The sequence below is a fragment of the Camponotus vicinus genome, unplaced genomic scaffold (assembly GCF_025532165.1).
Source record: "Camponotus vicinus isolate PSW18456_S1 unplaced genomic scaffold, iyCamVici1.0 SCAF_5, whole genome shotgun sequence".
NCBI classification, from domain to species: domain Eukaryota; kingdom Metazoa; phylum Arthropoda; class Insecta; order Hymenoptera; family Formicidae; genus Camponotus; species Camponotus vicinus.
This window is the reverse complement of record NW_028141977.1, coordinates 16,627,435-16,651,203: the sequence shown is the minus strand read 5'-3', so window position 1 is coordinate 16,651,203 and position 23,769 is coordinate 16,627,435. Positions and strand designations below refer to the sequence as shown.

At 35.5% G+C, this 23,769-nt stretch overlaps 3 long non-coding RNA genes across 5 annotated transcripts in view; 1 reads left to right on the top strand and 2 right to left on the bottom strand.

The window, feature by feature from the left end:
• LOC145972576 (uncharacterized) overlaps nucleotides 1–23,769 on the top strand; it is a 169,542-nt gene that overhangs the window by 45,946 nt on the left and 99,827 nt on the right. Inside the window, exon 3 of one of the 3 annotated variants that reach the window (XR_014439212.1) lies at nucleotides 18,834–19,728. The exons of 1 other annotated variant lie outside the window; for it this stretch is intronic. This is a non-coding gene — a long non-coding RNA (uncharacterized LOC145972576). Of the gene's footprint in view, nucleotides 1–18,583; nucleotides 18,644–18,833; nucleotides 19,729–23,769 lie in introns of those variants that run through there. One more of the 3 variants, XR_014439214.1, reaches the window with a different exon arrangement.
• Nucleotides 1–23,769, bottom strand: part of LOC145972577 (uncharacterized) — a 111,048-nt gene that overhangs the window by 44,282 nt on the left and 42,997 nt on the right. The gene's annotated exons all lie outside the window — the stretch shown is intronic.
• LOC145972578 (uncharacterized) lies at nucleotides 11,655–22,171 on the bottom strand. The gene is made up of 3 exons (XR_014439216.1): nucleotides 22,129–22,171; nucleotides 12,746–12,972; nucleotides 11,655–11,908 (listed from the first exon to the last, which is right to left on the bottom strand). It is a non-coding gene; the product is annotated as an uncharacterized LOC145972578 (long non-coding RNA).

Below are 23,769 nucleotides of genomic sequence, written 5' to 3'. Positions count from 1 at the left end.
ACGAGCATCGCGTTGCATTAGCATACGTATCTGTTCTCCCGGGAAACCTATGGCGGGCGGCTGCCGCTGTTGCTGTTGCTGCTGCTGTTGCTGACGCAGTATTATACCGGGGAATTACTCCTCTCTCTTACTCACCCTCAAACTGTGTCTCCGACCGCGATGCAGCTCCCTCCGTCCGCCCTTACGCCGCTTTTGTCTATTCAGTCCTTCGAACTTGAATGTTATCACGGTTTTCCCGATTTCTCAACAACTTGTATTTATTATATAATTTATGAAACGATTTCATCGCTTGATAGATCGAGCAGATCTCTGGGTCAGATAAATATATTTAACGTACATCTTATAATCTAATGATACATCGGAAGATATGTTAAATTGGATGATTTTTGCCTCACACATTGTATAGATTTATTATTTAATTTCGATTTATAGATTATTAATCGTTTAAAATTTCTTTAATTGATCAACCTAATATAATATCTCGCTTAAAACTCTGAATTTTTCATTAAAAATAACTGTTTTCATTTAAATTCGCTTTGATTTACTGACAATATGATGTTAAACCCGAAACGGCTAAAACAAATTTTGCTCGTAAAATGATAGAAATTAGGTTTTCTTTCCCTTTTGCGCATTTGTGTTTAATGGAAAAATAATTTTGCAAATGCATTGTATTAGCCTGCTCAACGTAAAATTTTACGTAGCCATGTTCAAGAAAAATCTGAGAATAAGCTTAACAATAATAGACAGCGGAAGTCACAGTGTGAGAGCTGGATTTCGGGGGAAACGGCAGATTTTACTTGATATTATCTAATTGAGCTAAAAGGGAAGGATACGTCGTTCTGCTCTAACTTCATGGTCGGTCGCGCGTATCTTCCGGGAAGAGTAGATCTGATCTTCGTTATTCTTGTTTTAAATAGATTTTGGAAAATAGTATCTTATTTCGATGCTATCTAACATGCCGAGACAAAGTCAAAGATGTTGTTGTCAAAAATCGTAAGTAATTATTGCATTATTATTGCAATAAATAATAATGATGTATAAGCAAAGTAAAAAAGAACTACTGCTTTTTAATAATAAATTAAATAGTAAAAAGAGACGGGAAATTAAAAAAAAATGTAAAGTTATCTATTCAATTATTGTGAAGTAATAATCGCGAAAAAGAGAGAGACGATAATAAAAAAAAATACTTCAATAAAAGTATCACCAATCAGGTGAAAGAATGTGTGAATCCACCCTCGAGTGCACCGAAGGGAAACATCGTAGACATGTACATACGTTCTTTGTTCCCCTCGCGTGTTACTCTTTTGTTCATTCGTTAGCCCCGATAGCGATGTCGAACGAAGCGAACGATCTCGAACGCTCTCCGGCGGACATGACTCGATGTGATCCGATAAACGGATAGATATCCGTCCGTCTATGTCTGACCGGCATCACTATAATTAGCGCTGACCTCCTGACGACCCGCCGGCAATTTTAGTAAGCGTACGATACGAAACACGGACGATCATAATAATCGCGGGCAAATCTTTCGACTTGTCAATCAGCTGACTGACACACGATGGTGGGTTGTTGCCCACCGTGGGCTCCGGCTCCGGGTTCGCGTGTCTTGAAACGCGACGTGTTGCACGCTAACCTTGCGAATGCTCAGCCATTAGCCGTGCTTTTCTTACTTCCTCGTTCGAGTCCCTCCGTGTGTACCCTCCTATCGTCGCAACCTCTTGCGTGTGCAGTCCGTGGTTTCTCGGTATTTACGGTAACACTGAAGAGTACACCATTTGGACGTCGCTCGAGCACAATCCAACGATAGCACAAGTGATCATGCGCTCGCGGCTTGATTTGTATACATAACTTGATACGAATCTAGAAGGTAAATTTTACAGAAATCACATACACACATAGGTAACGAAAAGTTTCTCTTTTATAATTATTTTATAATTATTCTTTTCCTGTCTCTCTTTGATCTTTATAAATTTAGATGTGTAGAAAGTGTCGTGCGCGTGATTCAGAGCCAACAAATATTACTCTACTCCTCCGTTATGGTCCTTTCGAAAATTGGTGATTCGTCGAAATGGTTCGTGGGTGAAATCACAATTATTGCGGATCGTGGCACGACACGGATTCACATACGGCTACAATGGGATACTCGAGTGGGATACAATGTGTATGAGCTTTATTGTCCCCTTGAAAGCAACGGTCAGTTTGGTCCATCTGCTGACCCTGCGATAGTTGCTACCACGTACTACTGCAGTCATCAATTGCATCGATTGCAACAAATTCCTAGTAGACATTTGAGAAATATGCTATTCGATACGCTACAAACTTATATGATACGTAAATCTATTGTTATATGCCATATTGTATATACATATGATCATCAAACAAACAAACATACATATATATTAGTCATGTGGCAATAAAATTAATAAAATCGTATCTAAAAACCTATTTCTTAAAATGCTCTAATTATGTGTAATCTGTGACAGTAAAGTATGTCAGGATTTTGAAGTGATAGTAATCGAAACGTGTACGTGCGAGAAATCAGTCTCCATGATTACAGAAGTCAATCAGCCTCCAGGGAGGATCATTAAATTGCAAATGCAAATGGTGAATGATGAAGCCCAACGAGGGTGCACCAAGTGGACGTTAATATGCGCCAGATCCATTAATCATAACCCAGGGGATTCTGCGAGCAAGAATTCTTTCGTATGTGTATGAGAATAGGACACGTTACTCCCGTGCGAGTATACGCATCTAAAACTGAAACAGGTTAACGTTAGACACTCCCCGTTGCACGCTGGGGGGATATTCAGCATTGTTCGTGGCGCCGGGCTACCCTAAATATTAACAATGAGCGAACAGGGGTCAGTACAACCCTCGAAAACTTTCTCTAATTCCTCACCCCCGGACCCCATCTCCTTCTTATCTCCTGTCCCCGCGTCCGTCTTCGCATGCCCTTGTCTCTATACAGGCGATTTGAACTCTTCGCTAGCATGAACAAATCGCGTACAGAATATCCGTACACGGGCCAGGAGATTATAAGAAAATATATTGTTCCTATTTTAATATATTTATTATATTATATTATTCTATAATTGCACTGCTGTTTATAAAATTAATTAATAATTAATTAATATATTCAATGTGATAGTAATAAATTATTGTGATTACATTATAGTTTATGCCAATGCTCAATGTATTCATAGCTTATCATAGTAGGATTGATTATATGCAAAGATACTAATCATATTGCTATCACATTCATATTTTATATTAATAATAAATAATAATCTCTCAAGTTTCTCTAAATTATATTTTAATCTATATATATTAAATTTTTTAAATTAAATTAGAAAATAATTATAATATATATATTATGTTTTCTGCAATATTTTTAGTACAGCAGTGAAAATCATTTGGATCAAATGAGCGGTCATTGCTATATGAGTACTTAAACTGTGACAATATAAAAGGCGACATCCCTAAATGGACCAGTTGCGAAGGCAATATGTACCGTTCACGTGGCTCGCGATTGCGCTCACAATGCGTTCCCATATACGGTGACATACATATGTTCTGGCCAGTGGTTCTTCTCTTTCCGTGCTACCTTTTCCAAATACCGTAGATACTGCATTCCTTATCTGGCTGAGCCTCCGAACATATCTTTTCGATAAAAAAAAATATGCATACATCTCGACAATAAAGCATTCTTTGCATATTAATTGCAATAATTAATGGCAATTACTTTAAAGAAAAGTTGATCTAAATTTGCATGGGTATTTCGTTTTCGGATTAATCAGATATTAATCAAACATTTTCGCATACAATATTATATTTTTGTCGCTAATATCGATGAACACAGCAGCTTTAATTCTAATACAATTTTTTTACTTATTAATTTTTTGATAGAAATGTTATAAAAAATTATTGTATACATTGTACACAGAACATTTGGATCATAAAGTATATAATTATCGACTATTATTTTTTGTTAATATTTCTCGTATCTTTTATGAGTCAAAGTGTACAATGAATATTTTCTTATCTGTATTATCTTATATTATCTTATTTAAATGATTGTACTTTTATAACACTCTATATACGCGTATTGCAATCTTATTCTAAAAAGGTAAATCTCGCACGAGGGCAAATTTAACGAAGAAATCATACCTCCTCAAGGCACAATTACGCGACCGCTTGGCATCGCTCTTTATTACGCAATAAAATAGACGAGGAGAGAGAGATAGAGAGACGAGTTGTCGAGTGGAGCGTGCAACAGCTGTCGGCGCGACGGAATAATCGTAATAGAATTGTCAAAACGTACTCGCGCGTTATTTTATGAGTGTGAATCGATGTGAATCGCGCGCCGGATGGGGGAGGACTTCTTTAGCGAGAGGCGCAACGGATCCGTGGAGAATCGTTTCCCGGGAGAATTACCGGGGTATTATATCGAACTGGCAGGACGGCGAGATAGGGGTCTGGTGCAAATGGAGTAGCCCGGCGGAATATGCTAGTGTCACGAGAGAGGACGCTTACTAATACCTCGGATTATACAGATATCTCTATGGTATATCTTATTCGCGCGATCGCTACGGTCGCAAATATATACGCGCGCGTACGTTGCGTTCTTTGGGAGAAATTACCATATCGCGATAAAAGTCGGAGAACGAGGGTTATATCGGCATTATTTTTCGCGTAAGAAAAATATGGGTACACATTATACGCGCCAGTTACACAGGTAATGTCGCGCAGATTTAAAAAATCGCAAGATCGGCTCTTTGTTTTCTTCCAATTGTGCCATGGTATCTCAAAGTATGTATCGGGATAAAATCAGAAACGTCACTTTAAATGCTGCAAATTGTATATATATGATGTCTCACAGCTAGTTTCGAGATATCGTGTATATGATGGGTAGATTTAAATTTGACTTTTCCTTAATTTAGGTACGCAATAATTTTTTTAAACATTGGAATAAAGTTTTACTCTAACAAAATAAAATATACATTTGAAAATTAAATTACATGTTGATTTATATAATCAAAGAGATTATTCTTTTGAAATTCGTAATATTGATCTTACGATGGCAAGATGAATAATCTACTGAATGCATTTTATTGCATGACCTGTTCTGAGAGGTGTCGCGTCATTTTCTCGATTCGATGGAATCGGTAGGATTCGCCTGGACGTATGTATATCGCGTCTTGTACCACGATGCTGGGGATAGAGAGAGGTCGGATTGTGGATGGGGTTGCAGGGTTGCCAGATCGCGTAATGAAATATGCGTGACGAGAGGTCCCACGAGTCCCGGACTCGCTCTACTATTACTCAGTTCAGCTCAGCTCGGCGCGGTTCAGTTCTACGCTCAGGAAGGGTGGCACGTTATATTATTCAATTATGTCATTCGAGTTATACGCACGGGCCCGCGCCAAGGTGCGACTGGGACAGAGAGCAAATAGATCGAATGAACGAGGAGAGAGACTGGAAGAGACAGCGTCCCCTTCTCTTCCCACCCCCACGAGCTGGCAACTCCGTATTCGTGAATAAGTACGTCGCTGCCTCCCGCTTTAAGGGCGCAGCCATTATGAAATTGTAGTTACTCGATTAATTTCACCCCGGGCGCGAATTATCATAAGATAATAGGCTCTCCCTTCCCTCCCCGGTCCGTTCGTTCGCGCGCGGGACCAAGTTAGCGGTTCAATGAAATGTTTTATTGCCAATTACGGGGCGCTATTGGCGTCCTTCGCTGAAAGCACTTTGCTAATTATTCCGCATGGACAGCCCTGTCTTTAACTTATGTAAAAGATTTTAATTGCAATTAAAACGAGCGCCTCGACAATTCTTGATAATGTCCAGGGCACTGATATTAATGAATAAAAGAATGCGCTGCCAATGTCTCTACTTTTTTTCACTATTATAAAATTATAAAATACATACATTTATTAAAACAACAAGTGCGTTCATTATAAATTACAACAGTTTACAATGTTATACGTGTGTGTTATGTATTGTATGGGAATTTTTTAATATTATTCGTTTAAGAAAAGTTTCATTACTCGGTTACGCGATTATTTTACAACGAGACGCGATCGACCGAGAAAAGACTAGGCGCGCGGCTAAAGGCAAAGATAATAAATCAGGGCGCAAGATATTTCCCGTGCCGATGACAAACACAATAAGTCCCAATTTCGGTCATTTATATACGCTACGCCCGGGATAATATGACGGAGGATCCTTTGTGCACACACAAGGGGGTACCACGCCGGGAATACGGCGGACGCGCACACGAGTGACGTCACTTACAAGGACATAAATCAAAGCGACGGACGAAAGTCCCGGATACGGCAGTAATGTTCCCCGGGGAACTGGCTGGCTCAAGTCCTCTTTTGACTCACTCAAGGCGGATTCGTCCGCCGATTTCAAACACACGGGAAATACACGTACGAGTTCAAATTGCGAATCGGTATGTCGTTTTTAATTTTTATTATTTTTTAATAATTTCTCATTTCTTAATAATTTATTTTTAATAATTCATTTTTAATAATGTCTCATTTCTTAATAATTTATTTTTAATAATTCATTTTTAATAATTTCTCATTTCTCAAATTTCTCAATTTATGTGCGTAAGCTTTGGTAAAAACAATGCTCAGACAAGAGGAATTTCGTCGCTGCAGAAACTACTTTATGATTATACCGCGAAATGCGAATTTTATGTATAAATAATAAGATAGGAATGTACTGAGAAGATAAATACGTATCCAAGTAAATCCGACAAGCAGTAGTTCGTTCCGACTAGTTGGCATGGATCACAACTGCATTCGTTCCCCCAATATAACGGCCACGCGTTGCTACGTTTCCGGTAAAGACGTGGATATTATGATGCCGGCCCTACTGGCAGTTTCCGGACAACGTCAACTTCTGGATCATTGATTCTTTCAATCGTTTTTCATTCTCAGCTTGAAGCTGCGATCATTATTTCGATCTTTAGTCGGAAAGACATTCGTAAATTTTCATGTAGTATGAGAAGCAAAGTAAACACACTTAAATACTTTTCTAATTTAATGATAATATATATACGTGATTAAAATTATGTTAAATAATTAAAAGTGAATCTTTATAAAATGTAAATAAGATATTGCCGAACTTTCCTTACGCTCGTATCATTTCGTATAAAATAATATGTCATTTTTCTTCAATCTTGTATAGTTGGACAGTTTCTTGTCGAGCTACGTCATTCGAAAACGAAATGATTTGTTATGAAGAAGCAGACGCGGTTATCATCGGGACGATCGCACGACGAGGTGGGGATTAGCCCTTAAGTGAATCGTCAAATCGTTTCTGCCGCCCTTGGATTCGGTGCATGAACACATGTATCGCGTGCTGTGCAAACAGATCGCGGGCGTGCGCCCTCTCTTCTCCCGTAAGCTGCATCTCCTTCTTTTCCTGTGGGACCCCTTTTTATTTTCGCTCCGTCTCTCTTTCACTCCCCCGCGCCGCTCTTTGTCATTTTGACTCTCTCTCTTTCCGATCCATCGTTTCACCTTCGTCACTTGTCCGGAGGAGAGGGAATAGAATCGTCGCGCTCTGTTTATCCAGCTGGCGTATTTGAATGTCGCACTAACGCGCCGTAAAATTATATGCAAAAATCCCCATAAAATATGTAAGTCCCCTCTAATGCACCGAGAAATTGTCGCGTTATATCGTCGCGCCTATGGGGATTATTATATCGCCTGGCGTTTTCATCTCCATCGATCGCTGGTAATGAAAAAGGGTGCACGCTTTGGATCTTGAAATTTAATGGATTCCCTTTGTTCATCTTATTCTCCAGTGACATCTTTACTTAGTTTTTTGTTTCCTCTTTTTTATATAATGTATTTTAATTCGACTATAATTAATTTAATAATTAAAATAGTATCTCCTTTTGTACATGAGTTTACACAATCATTATACAATAACACCTGCAAGTATCTGATATAATTATGCTCGTGTTAATAAATAATTAGTTATAATAATGTAACGAAAGATAAGACAGATAAATAACGGAAAGTCGCTTCATTTGAATTAAGAAAATGGATAATGTATTTTAATTCGACTATAATTAATTTAATAATTAAAATAGTATCTCCTTTTGTACATGAGTTTACACAATCATTATACAATAACACCTGCAAGTATCTGATATAATTATGCTCGTGTTAATAAATAATTAGTTATAATAATGTAACGAAAGGTAGGACAGCTAAATAATGGAAAGTCGCTTCATTTGAATTAAGAAAATGGATAATTCGAGCCATGATAGCCACTACTAAGTTGACTGGGATGCAAAGCAATTTGTTGGCAGCAGCTAACAGGTTGTCAGGTGTCGATGGGGGGCCTAACGCGCGCCAGCAGGGGTTCCGCTACCTAGCGGTAGTAAGACTAGCAGCGCTTATTCGTCGGCTCCCTGCGACTCCACATATCATTATTTTTTTTTTCACTTTCTCGTTTTGTCTCCGCTTGTCTTCCATTTAAGTGAAACACAGTTAGTATCAATCTTTATCTCTTTATTCTCTCACAAAGCTCGTTTTATCACAATTTTTACACATACAAATTTAAAAATATTGCTGTATTTGTATCATGTATTTAATCATATTCTTAAGTGATATATATTCGAAATTTATTACATAATTAATAAATAACCAAGAAAATATATTATTATTGAAGATTGCTCGGTTTCATCGTATGAACAAGATATAAGCGAATCGATATCGAATAATTATGTAAATAATTCGCGAAGGGAATATAAAAGGCATCCCGCATTAAAAAGAAATAATACATACGGTCCGAGAGGAATGATTGGATCGAACGAATGTCCATGTCGCCGATGACGTCCGGTTTTTTAGTTCCATTGTAATTCCAATATAAGAACGATACCACATGATATATTTATCACCAAACACCGGATGCAGATCAATATTCATAAGGTAGTTCAGTACGAGTCGCGTTACGCTCATTGACTATGGCGGTCCGGCATTATTATTTTAATCAGTTCGTATAATGTCTCTGCAAATTACATAGTAGATTGGATTTAATGACCGGAAGAACTAACGCGGTGTGTCAGCAACGGATGAGAAATCACTATGAAACTGAAAAGAGTCTTCTTATGCGTATATGTTTTATGCGCATATTAGATAGTTTTTTCAATTTTGATATAATATTTTTCTTTAATTTCTCTTATGCTTTAATAGATTTATTTAGAGCACTCTATATCATCGTACATTATTTGCAACTACATATTATATTATATTTTATCAAGAAACACCCTAATTTAATTATCTAAAAGCTTTTCATGTTGATTATATACGAATAAAAATGAAAGCATTTCACAAAGATTTTCACATATTAATACGATTGTGAAAATTTTTCACAATGATCGACGTAATATTGTCGTCAATAAGAGATGTAATATTGTCGTCATTTTTCATCGTTTAAGTTAAGCCTCCAAACGTCCCGATATTACGACAATTTACACTTTTATCAACGTTCACACACAAAGATACACGAGACGTTTAATTATCGACATATCACTGTCTATCTCGATCTAAGGCGACACTGTTAGGAATACCAACGCGAAGCGGGCACCCTCTCTTGTTATTGATTGTTTCCTTGTTTATTGTATATATTAGATTTAATTCGAAGTTCCGGTAGATCAGGTCAGAGGGGAGGCTGGGATGTAGTGGTGTGCGTCGGCGAGGCTGCAATAACTGTCAAACGGTTCCTCGTTTTTAAATCCCTCTTGTAAAGTAAAATGAGACAAGCCCAGTGGCTTCTGTCTCTCTCTCTCTCTTTCTCTATTTCTCTCTCTTTCTCTCTCTCTTTGTTCCTCCATCCTTCGTTTCGCGAAGGTCGGTAAAGCCAATCCCCGCGTTGAGGGTTGCACGACGTAGAATCATCGTGTACGAGGGTAAGCGAGCGGGGAGCCGGGAGAGTCATCCACCCCGATTCTCTCAGCGTTCTCTATCTCTGATAACTCACGTCAATACAGCGCTACAACCTTCCAAGAGCCGGAGGTGCTCTCCTGAAGATTTACCGTTTGACAGTTTTATTGGCCAATGTCGATTGGATTTCGAAATCATGTCGTATCTCGCGATCTCTGCGCGATGCGGATTCTTGCGCCGGAATTAATATTAAATTGATTTGAGATTTTGTTCTCATATTGATGGTAATACAAGTTATACGATTAATAAAAGACAGAATATGAAAGAACTGTAAGTTTATGATATAATAAAATTGAAAACAAACGTCTCTTCTCTTTTAAATCAAAAATATCTTTACACACAAGCGTAGAATTATTATTTTATATTAATATTTTTAATGATAAAATTATAGGAAATAAAAGAGAGGAGCTGTATATTTTGTTTCCAATTATTATATATGTTTCTAAAAGTCTCTATATATTAGAGCTCAATATATCTGCAATATTATTTACTAAAACTTTATACCTATCAAGTTTGATATTTTAAGTCTATCGATATCTTTCCAAAAATACGCAAATATATCTAAAATTATAGGAAATAAAAGAGAGGAGCTATATATTTTGTTTCCAATTATTATATATGTTTCTAAAAGTCTCTATATATTAGAGCTCAATATATCTGCAATATTATTTACTAAAACTTTATACCTGTCAAGTTTGATATTTTAAGTCTGTCGATATCTTTCCAAAAATACGCAAATATATCTTCGCAAAGAATAAATCGATTGCTCCTTATTTGTTTCTCAAAGCAAATTTACGTGCAATATATTTCTGTCTCGCTAACGACTATTCGGTTTTGGATGACCATTGCTCCGATCTTGAAACTGTCACGATGATTCGATTTGCGACTATAAAGAATTATAAATCACCGATATACTCTCGTGATTCACACACACGCAAACGCATATCACGGTCGAGAGGTATTTGTATACGTGCGAATACATAGACTTATTTAATAATTTATATTATGGGCATGCACATAAATCGATGTGGACCGGTAAAGAAAGCCATGATATATGGGCTAATTTGACGTATCGCGAGGCTACCGATCGTACCGTCCATGTATGGCCGAATGACCGACTGTAAATTACTGGCACGTCGGCGTAAAAACATCGAGAGCCCAGACTCCCTTGACGGACGTGAACGTTCATCGTCGTCGAAGCCTCATCGACGCTCGAATCCCCATTAGCTCCCGTCCAATATAAACATTGAATCGACTTTTCGTGCAATACATATTCCGCCGATGCTTTTCCTAAGTTCTCGTGAAGCATCTTGGGTTGGATCTCTTCGAAACTTTTGCATATCATACCGATGAGTTACGTATACATAAACGTTCCTGTCGTAAAAGTGACTGAATACGATGTGATAATGTTAACACGGAAGGTTGTAGTGAAAAATGTAACATAATTGTAATGGATATTGTGGGGAATATAATATATATAATATATATGAATCAAAATCAGAAGAAAACATTATTGTTAAAATCAAGATTTAAATGTGACATACGTTATATATATAATATAAATTTTTAATATACTTAAGTAATATATATTAGAAGTATTCCATTTAAGTCAATATATAACAACATTTTTTAATTCAATGGAAAAGACAGAAAATAAGTATTTCAATATAAATGTGTATATTGATTTATACATCTTCAAAAATGTACTATAGGCCACACGTTCTACCATAATGGTGTTTTTGCTCCTCCATCGGACCACCACGGAGATGAAGTCGTCCTCGTTCAACCTAGCATCTCTCATGCGCGCTTCTGATCTCGACAGCAGCGATTTGTTTAGTCTCTTTCGTGCAATTCTAACGCGCTTTCAACAGAATTTAGGCCGTAGAAAGAAATGCATGACGACGAGGCTCTCGTCAAAAGGCCAAATCTGGAATCGTCTGAATTATAGAAATAAAATTGATATGACAGCGAAAAATAGAACCGGAAAAAAATGAAAAAATTTCTTTAATAATATTAATTATTATTCAATCAATCGCTATTTAATAATATTGATTACTAAAAAATTATTAGACTGATTTCTATCAGAATAAGAATCCATATAAAGATTCAAAATATTGAGCCATGATACATTTAAATTTTATCGAGAGAAAGAAAAAAAGGGAAAAGAGATTTATTTTTTTTTTATATTAAGAAAAATATTATGAAAATAATATTTTAAAGAAAGATATTGCAATAATTACGTAAAAATTGAAAATATTGTATATGATTTGATCTTAAAAATACTAAACAAAATGTATATATATTTTACAAATTGATGCATAAACATAAATTAATGAAATTTATACATAAATATACATTATATATTTTTGCAATATGTCTAATGGACTGATTAAAATTTGCTTTTCTTCTTTCTCTCTTTTTTATCATTTTGTTGCTCATGCAGATGGATTCTCATAATTGAATTACATATAACATTTTAACGTAGTGAAGTTTATATCATGCTCTAAAAGATGGCGACGCAATAAAAACTTTAAGGCTTCGTAGATTACATCTTTCAACAATGAGGGCTCGCGAGTACTCTTGGCTGTTTCGAACGCCTGGACAGGGAAACGATGTGATTTCCACTATGCTCGCTTGAATGCGCTCTCGAACGAGAAACGGCGCGAGGCGGGTTGAAAGAACCACCCACGGAGCGGGTGAGGATTTCTCTTGATCATTTCGATCGCGCCGGCTTGCCTTTATGTGCATATTATGTATTTATTATGGCTGCCTACCAGGAATCACGCGACAAAACCGTAGGAGCCTTAAGAACTTCTCCTTTTGCTTCTCCGCGGGACCTCTTTGGGGTCCGTTCCACATAACGTTCGAGAATCCCATGGTCCCGGGCAGGGGACTCATTAATTGACACCGTGATACTTGCCCCGCCGGTCTTGGTGGTCCGCTTGCCTTTAACGATACGTGCCAATCCCATCGATTTCGATCGTTGTCGTCGATCGCTAGTCTAGTAGCAGAAAAAAAGCTCGTACGATTTATAAAAATGATAATAAAACAGGTATATAATCTTAATTATGCATTACGTTGAAATCTACGTCTGGTATAATAAATATTACGTAATAATAATTATTTTCTCTATAATAATCGGCAACAATATTTTTTTTACATTTTAAATATACTTCAGTAAATGTTATAAACTATACTGCATCGAAAATGCAAAATTTATTATATCTTTCTATAAAAATTCAGAATTACTCTCTGAAATCTTGAACTTCTACTTTTTATGTTTTTAGATTTTTTTTCTATATTATTTTTTATATTATTTATTATTGTCTGCATTCAATTATAATAAAAAAATAGGTAAGATTATCTTCATTTAATTATAATAAGAAAATAAATAAAATATTAAAATGTTGAAAGAAGAAAATTATTATTTTGCAACACTTTCGAGTTTCTATTTACGCAATATTGCATTTGAAATCAATTATTATGACATTATTAAGAGATTCTTGCTGGAACACTTTGTTAACACGTGATTCACGTGCTTGTTATATTTTTAATTTTGTAAGTTCTCAAGTAAGCTCAAGAAAGTGTTGGCACATCTAGAGAAATGTTCGAATCGATTTTTTGAATTTTTATTGTCACATACGAATCTTTCTTCACGAAATTCGACTCGACTGCGCATCACGTACGGCCTATAGTTCGCATGATGCGCTTTCTGGAACTACCGTTCATTCATTTATAAGATAATCTGTAAGCCACAGGCAGAGACACGTTGACGAATGCTTCGTGACATCGAACGTAAAACTGGGCCGGTCATAACGCATTTACATTCTTTTCAATGTCGTGCCACGTTCAGCAGAGGCCACCTCGGGAATTGATATTCCTCGCTCGATTTCTTCGATTTATCGGCCGCCCCTATAACCGCCATAAGTCTCATGTATAGAATAATAGAATAGATGTTGTGTTTAGCTGAATATCTCGATTAACGAAGTGTTAATGAGAAAAATATCTGAAAATTTTACTCTCCTTCTTGCATTTCATGTTAATGTTATAAAATTCTACCGTATTTCGATTTGCTATAATTAAACTATTCTACAGATAATATACAGGGTGATTCATTTTAATTTTAACAGGCAAATATTTTGAAAAATATGCGAGATACGAAAAAATGTTTCAGACAAAAGTTATATGGTTTTAAAGGAGATATAAGATGGTGTCATTAATTTGACCTTAAATAGTTACTTGAAGGTCACGTGAAGGTCACCCTCAATTTTTTAAATGGAACTGCCTACTTTTTATTACATATTCTTGTAGCTTATCTCGAGAGCTTTCCAAAACACTATAATTAAGTTAGTTTGCATTAAGCACTTTCCGAGTTATAAGGCTTGAAATCGTTTCTTAATTTTATATGAACCGTAAAATATCTTGTAAAATATTCATTTTTCGATTATCTTACCTTAATATTTTTATGTACAAAATAATGAGAGGAATTAATTAGTGTAAAGAAAACACATAGTTGTTTCGAAAAAAAAATATGTAATTTGCAATTAACAATTACATATTTTTTCTTAAAAATAACTATGTGTTTTCTTTACACCAATTGATTCCATTATGTAAAATTAAGAAACGGTTTCAAGCCTCATAACTCGGAAAGTACTTAATGAAAACTAACTTAATTATAGTGTTTTGGAAAGCTCTCGAGATAAGCTACAAGAATATGTAATAAAAAATAGGCAGTTCCATTTAAAAAATTGAGGGTGACCTTTACGTGACCTTCAAGTAACTATTTAAGGTCAAATTAATGACACCATCTTATGTCTCCTTTAAAACCATGTAACTTTTGTCTGAAACATTTTTTCGTATCTCGCATATTTTTCAAAATATTTGCCTGTTAAGAATAAAATGAATCACCCTGTATATCGTTCTCACAAACTAATTTTAATATCAGAGCGCGGTATTTTTTGTGACGCATTCGTTGCGAAAGCACGCGGATATCAAAGAACGGTAAACTTTTGTCTGTATCTCGAAAAGAAACTGTTCATAATTTTGTCGGAGGACAAAAAAAAGTTGACGACGCGAATGATGAAACGCCTAAGTATTCAGAGATCGATCGGTACTCGGCCTGGTTCTCGAAAGAGTAAAGCGTACTATTGTGTATCTCTGCAGAATTGCTATTCCGCGCGTATATATCCGTAGTAATAATAAATTATGATTCTCTTTTGAAATAGAGGTGGACGGCATGTGGGTACCTAACGGAGTATCGCGCGGCCCCATATTTACGATTATAATGTCCGCATAGCATTATTTCGATCTGGGAAACGCGAACATGACGGAATGCCGGAGAGCTATCATGCCGTCGCATAATAATAATACTTACATGCGTAATGGCATATCTGTAATGGTAATATTTGTATACGATCCGATTGTGAATTGCTATTCGAATCAGATATAATATGAATATGATTACAGCGCGCTTATATAATGAGAATATGAAAAGGTTTTCGTAGCGAATACAACGATCGAGATATAAAATGAACATTAAACACGCTGGTCGGTTCGATAGAATTCTTGCTTTCAATTCTAAATATCGAAGATATAATCAGCTATTTATGGTTATTATATTTCGCGTATTCATAGTACAATAATACAATAATACGATAAATAGTATATTTTACTTGTACAGAAGAGTTAAACTTTGTAGCACTGATAGAATAATTTTTCATAAGTCACACTTATATGAAAAAATAGAAGAAACTTGGTTTGAGAATTACACATTTAGAGAAAGAGAGGAATGAAAGAGTGAAGAATATTCTAATTCAAAAGATAAACTTTTTTATAAATGCTTTAAAAAACAGCGTAATTTTCTTTAAATGACATAAAACATTCATATTACTTTAAGAAGCAAAACGAAGCCTCTTCTGTGTTGCAGTCGTAAGATTGCGTTATAAGTAGCCTTGTTTGTCGTCTAATTGTTATTTCCGAAGAAACGTACGATGCATTAGAACATGATCACGTATGTGATACGTCACTTTAGTGCGTGGTGTTCCGCATCGTGCGTGGGAACTGTCCAGGTCACGCGTCTACGCACTGCGTGCGGAATTATTAAGTGGCTTGTGAAAACATTAGTTTTCTTCGAACGCATCGACGTAAGATTGCAAAATTGATGATTTTAAGTGTGAATTATATATATATTGTAATGTGCGATAATTGAAAAAATTGTAGAAAAAAACTGAAAAAAAAGTCTGAAGAAACAAAGTCTGAAGAAAAGATTTGGAAAATATCTTGATATGTACACACATATGTGCTCTTTCTAATGGCATTATAATATAATATTATAATCATTAATATATAAATGGCGCAATCAGAATAGAATAAAGTTAGAATATTCATAGAAATTTATAATAAAAGTCTAGAGGAAAAATCTTAAAAATCTATAAATCAAAAGGATTATAGGGAAAACGTCCACGATTTCCTGTTGCATAACTTCATAATTAACTTATTACGTGGTTTCTCGGGATAATATCCGGTATGCATGGAATTTTGTTGGGTTATATATATCTTCGCTTACGCATCTTGATAGGCAACAAGCGCATTTCTCCATCGCTGTATAATCTTTCTGCTATACATATCGATATACAAATATTTATTAGATTAATATACACTTATTAATATATATAATTATTAGGAATTTCAAAAATTTCGCGTCGATAATTTCCTTATTTACTGTTGTTATGTTATCCTTTTATCCAGGCATTACAGTTACTAACTATTTCGAATGGTTTTGATTGCGCCACGTCGAATTATGATATCGTCCCGACGATCATGCAAATCTCCCAATCGTTAGGAGTAAGTTTATTCTCGAGTCCTGAGGGATCGTTTTCTGCATCACCGTCAACTTGGACGGAGAGGGCGGCGCGCGGGAGTTTTACACATAAATCTGGTCTACGTACGGCAGCAACTCCTCATGGGAATTAGACCAGGATAGGATGGGAAAGGACTCGCGGAACTCTTCTCTTTAAAAGACCGTTGAGGACCGTGTGAGAACCGACTGTCGTTCTTTTTAACTTGTAAGGGAGCTTTATCCTTTTTTGTGCGATTTTTTCATTTGGAATGGAATAAATCATCTAAAATATCGGTTATAAATTCTTATAATCGTTAAATCATATACTGTCCAGAAAAGTACCATCGATTGATTGATTAATCATGCATTATAAATGATAAATATTTATGTTATGCGTCGGAATTATATATTTAATTAATCCATTTTCCATCTCAATTCAAGTCAAAACTGATAATCTTAATTGTACTCCAATTTTCCTTTATCTAATAATACATAATGAACATCGATATAATCTGAAATTTAAGCATTTATATTGACGAAAAAGTGAATATAAGTTAATCTTCTATTTTATTTATTACTATATATTGTGGAAAGGATATGAAGAAGAATATAATCGCACCTTATTCAACAAAAGTTGAACTATTTCTAAAAATAAGTATATATCATTACATGATATTAAATTAACATCTAAAAAATCTTCAGTAAAGTTAAATTACGAATAAAGTGCACTCGTTTTTAAATTTTTAAATAATAAGCACATCAGCTTCAAGATGCTTAATTCTTAAATAGTCGAAATGTCCCCCCTTTATCGGCTCGCATCTTTTCGATTATCAGATCTTATCTAGCTGACGAGACTGCATCGTCGATTTAGGGGAAACTTCTGCAATTCCCAAGCGCCTTTTTTTTGTAGGAATCACGTAAAATCGTGAAAGGAGTCCTTATACTCTCCGAGAGATGGCGGATCATAGGCATTCCTTGCAGCTTCACAAGAGCTTATTGTATCTCATCCGTTTCCTACACTTCGTCAGTTCACTTCAATTGCATAATTACTGATGAGTATAGGATGTATATCACGTGATACGATGATTATGGATTACGCGTAAATTCGTGCAATTAAATTGTAGGTTGTACATACACCTCGATATTTAAATCGTTTCGCAATATAAAATTAAATCCAACATCTGTTAATTTATTAAGTCTACTGTCCTTTGCTCGTTAACCCGATTTATTTCTCATGACATTTAAAAATTGATAAATTCTTAATCAACGTTTCTCCTTTTATTCTACTTCCGTTTAGTCAAATATCATTTATCGCGAAACAATGTAATTATCTCTCGCGTTGTATACGCTTCCTTGATATTATCCGCCGGAAGAACGGTCATCTTGAACGATTACACGGAATAAGGTAACAAACAAGACCAGTGCTGATTTATGCATACACGATAAATGACATCCACGTAGCCAACAACACAGCCAACGACTTAAAATACGCATTTTGCTTGCTTATCTATGTAAGAAGTCTCGCTTACTATCTATCTGTACCTCTCTTTCTCTCTTAGTTCACGTACGTGCATCGACTCACACGTTTGTTCGCGTCTTTCTATTCCGTTCGCGTACGCGCGCGCCAGACGAATTAACCGGATTAATTAAAGCCGAGAACGATATATATCTGAAATGTATAAAAGAAAAAAATTTTCGATCGTAGCAAGGAATAATTTTCAAGAGCGTATTGCATCAAGAAGGATGCGAGGGATTTTGACGAATAAATTATTAGTTTTAACAGAAACGTCACTGGACACGCTGAGGGAGCAAAACAAAGAGATTTCGCCTTGAGTTGCGCGCATATTTAATAATTATAATGCGACAATGGATAGGAAGATATATCACAATTTATATTATTGATTTATATTAATTTATATTAATTTATTTATATAAATTATATATTTATTTATATATTAATTTATATTAATTTATATTAATTTATATTAATTTATATTAATTTATATTAATTTATATTATATTAGTTTTAACAGAAACGTCACTAGACACACTGAGGGAGCAAAACAAGGAGATTTCGCCTCGAGTTGCGTGCATATTTAATAATTACAATGCGACAATGGATAGGAAGATGTATCTTCTCCATGGTATACGATTGCAGAAATATTTGCCCGAGTTATGATGTCATGGAGTGGAAGAGGGGAAGAGTACACCCTTATAAATGCTGCCTCGTGATGGTTACGCAGATGACGCGCGCTCTAATAATTATAGCTTTGTGTTGCACGGTACAGGTCGGAACGACTATCCGACGATGCAAGTTGAACGGCGGACGAGACAGCCTAACGATTATCGATAATCGCACCGACATGCGGCTCGCGAAACGGGGAAACACGTCGAAATAATAGCACATCTATAGTTTTCCCAGACGCGCGCGCGCCCGATACGAGGATAAAAAAGGGAGGGCAAAAAATGAAGAAAGAGAAAAATGGAATGTTGCCTCTCCCCGAACCGGAGACTGTGAATGACCAGATAAAAATAATACAGATCCGCAAACGTTCTGCCAGGAGGAAATAGATGGAACGTAGGAAGGTATTTGGCACGATCAGCATGCATAAGACTTGGCAGAGAGCACGAGATGAAATACACGAGTGAGAAAGTAGAAATTCGATCGGTCCGCGCTATGGGCTTCTTCTACTTTCTTAACGCGCGTTCCGTCACACGTAACACGATTCTCTCATTAATATAATTGCGATTGACGTCTTTTCCCAATATACTACCTTTTGGCGCAATACGTTGCTAATTAAGGGAATTGCTAGTGTTGAAAGATTGCAGTTTTTCGCAAGAGTTAGTTAAAATTTGAACTTTTATATTTTGCATCTGATTAATAGATGACTAAAATGTATTTCATAGTCAGATTAAATATTTCGGTATAAATTGGTATATATTGATGAAATATTTGAAATAAAAAAGATGAACTAAAAGAGCTGAGATTAAATTATGAAAGGATATTTTTGTGAGTACCAACAGTCTTATGATGAGTTTCATGATGCTGTTTACACGTGACAAATATTTTTAATAATTTTATGAGATACGTTATCATTTTTTTACATGAATTAAAGAGTATTTTTATATTGATCTCTATATAACCAGAGATATATTGACCAATATATTATTACATTCATTAAAAATTTAAAGTAAGCAATTTTCCGAACAAATGTATGTGTAACTCGAATTTAATTTTTGGATTCTATGAATAATTTTATATCGACAATGAATATTTTTCTACAAAATTTGATTGATTTTTTAAAGAGTACACATACAAAAGTAGGATAATATTCATTAGAGGATCGACGATTAAAAGAGACATTGATACATATGCGTTTTTCTCTCGCAAATTGTGCCCACGTTTGGTTCGGCCAGAAAACCATGGAGAAAAAGAGCGCGACTTTCTGCGGCACATATCGCAAGCTCCGATTGGCTAATTGGGAAACCCAATAGTTCTAAATTAATCGGTATCATTAATAGCACATGCAGGGACAGAAGCGGAAAGTGAGAGGGTGCCAGCTAGAAAGAGTAAACGATCGAAGCCTGAGAGAAGAAACATTTAAAAAGTCGACCCGACATACCGACAGCCAGCCGCCCTGCTCTCACTCTCTTTCGCTGTTTCTTTCTTTCTCTCTCGTTCCTGTTCCTCTTCGTCCTCTCTCTTTCTTTCTCTCTCCCTCTCTCTTTTTCTTCGTCCGCCAGCTAAATTTATCCTAAACGATGGATGAACAATGGTTACATAAATAGAACAATATGCGTAGCAGCCGAGAAGAGAGACAGAGTGTGGAACTCGTTCAAAAGTCACAATCGCGTCTCACTCTTTCCTACTTCACTTCACGATGCTTCGCAAGCCCTATCTCGCTTTCCTGTCTTTCAACGCCTCTTTTCGCCGTCGCGCGAGTCGAAAAGGGGAACCCTAAAACCGCTGCTTTGCTACTTTCGGGAGAGAGACGCGCGTTCCAATAGACATTGCAATTCCACATCCAGCGACGCGTTTGTTTCGTCGAAACTTTACGTGATTTTGAGTGTAAAGAGAACATTCACTTTTATAAACCTTTTGTATATTACTTTTTGACCGTATGTAATTTGCATTACAATGATCGGATTTAATCGACGTCAATTAAAGAGACAGATATAGATTTGATAGTAATAAATTTTTGGAACACATAAAACGCGAATTTCGATGAAAACGAGATAGTTCTTCTCTATTAACTAGGCCGATCAATTTCAATTTTTAATTAAAAACTAAAATTTAACAGTGCTTGTCGTGATGCAGATATCGATTAGGTATTAATTAAGAGATAGTGTTTCAATTTATTGCGCGTTTGTGCATTTTAAGTTTTCACGTAGCGCTCATTTTCGCGAAGTGTAATGAAATACTGAGCTCAAAGCGACCATCAAATCCATTTTGCTGTTTGATGTTTTGCGCCACCCTTGAACACGAACAGTTTGTTTTAACTGAGATTTACGCTCGCTTAGGATAAATGGTTTTGGTTTATAAAGTGCTGAATACTGAGAAACTTTTTTCGAAGATTTCAGACGGAAAATTTAAGTTATTCGCGAAAAAATGATTATACAAAAACACATGATATTTTACTCATGTTCGTAATATGAAGCGTAACATCCGTTGCAATTTATATAAAAACTATTTTGCAGCTTTTGTTTTCTCCAAGATTAATAGTTGTCAATCCTAGGTAGTCTATAAACGTGAAAAATTAAATAGTTCAATTGAATGAATTTTACATCAGCCTTTCTTGTCTCTATACATTATTGTAGCTATAATTATCTATTGTCAGTTGTAAATTATTGTAAATTATTTTCTGCAGAAGCTAATTCTTTTTTATATTTTAAAATATTATAATTTATATTTTAAAATATTAAAGTATATCGCAATTTTATTTTTATTTTTATTTTTAATTAAATTTGAATCTCTTTATTTAATCAGTTTTGTCAAAATTTTCACATTTTAATCCCGTAGTAGAGAAAATCACTACAAGAGTGTAACTTAAAAAATATATACCATGTTATGAGTTAAACTAAATCAATGTATAATAAGAGGAGACTCGCGAGATTAATAACTGATTTTGCTCATTATTATGACCTCCGACTGAGACAGGCGGTCCTTTCTAACGACAATAGTGCACAGTCTATCTCAAGAGACAGACTTGGGCGAGGAATGAGATGGCGCAACGATGATCGCATAAATCCGCGGCACGACGATCAAGTTGGCGTGTAGAGCCCGAGAAAGAGAGAGATAAAAGACGCATAAATACGTACCGGGGCGTGTTGTGATATTAATACAATCACGGATCATTCCCGAGTTAGCCAGCAGCCGTGCGCAGACACTAGATTGTCTGAATCGGGGTGAACGACTTTATATAGCATAGCAGGGATGGAGAGACGGAGAGAAAGAGAGCATTCGTACTTCGCGCCTTGTTGTTCGGGTTTGCTTGTTCAGCTAGTGAATCAAAAGATCTCTAGGGGCATGCGTTCCGCGGATGTGCGTATATGTATGTGAACATGCGTGCTCGATAGGATTCAGAGCGAAACGCGGAATCGATGACGCGCGAAGAGCGAAAGCTTTATTATTGGTAATATATCGGAATATTTTTTATAATTTTTTTTTTTTCGTCACAAGATTGTCTCACACATTATCGGATATTCTTTCGAGTATTAGAAAAAAAGCTACGAAAAGCGATGAAATTGACAGCAATATGTGTCAGTCGTAACGAAATTTTCAATAATAAAACAATTAATTTTATTTTAATTTTATCTTAAGAATTATTATTTAAAATTTATTAATATATTTAAAAAATATAATTAAAAATTAGGGAAAGATTTATGAAAACATTATCAAGATTCTCTAAATAAAATTCAAAACCATATTTTATCATAAATTCAAAATACTGATTAGAAAAGCAAACTTGATAGTTTTGGTATATTTTACAATCACTACAATTAACCAATAAATTAAAAATCTATGTCTAAAATTATTAATTAATACAATCGATTGATTCAGAAGCAAATAAAGCGTTTAACATTTTATATATATATATATCATAAATATAACATTATAAACAAAAAGATTATAGATGCCAGGCTATTATCAATTTTTTATTGATCCAATGGCGTGAAATGTGATTCTGTATAATTATTAATGAAGGAAGAGAAGAACCAAACGTACTGCATTGCATTCTAGTACGCTTCACGGAGCGGAAGTGATCTTCACTGTCTCTTTCCTACCACTTTAACATGTCCCTTTTCTCCTACGTACCGGTTCCTGCCGTGCAATCGTGACCCTCTCCTCCTTGTCCCACCAACGCTTTCCCTCTCCCCCTGCCCCTTGGTAATCGGCAATCCGATCAACCGGAACCTCTCCAATCCACCGACCCAGACCACAAGTATCTCGCTCGAGACCGCTCCTTCGACTACCAATCATGCATTTACTCAAACGGCCCTAATCCCTCGAGTACTCTTCTTCAAGATTGTCACGTCGTTACTATTCGGAGGACTCCGACTGACCGCACACGTATTCGCTGAGTATATTCAGCCGTCAATATATCTGCGCATTTAGGATGAATACGTTACTAACACTTTCTTATAAAGAAAAATGTAAGGTATAAGAATAAGTATGATTGCGAAAAATCTAAAAAGAAGCTGAAGAGTAAAATCGAAGGGATTCTTAAATGTTACACGATTTATCGATATGAAAAATATTTTAAAACCTTCGATAGAAAGATTTTTTACAAAACAGATTTTGTTAAAAATATTACATAAAATAGGTACAAAATAAATGCGCTGATTGAAAAAGCTAGTTTTTTAAATTTTAATAGGAAATATGTCCCAAAGCCAAATTTTATCATCTTCGAAATCGCATATCAAATATAGATAAGAAGTCTTTCGTCAAAATTCTACAAT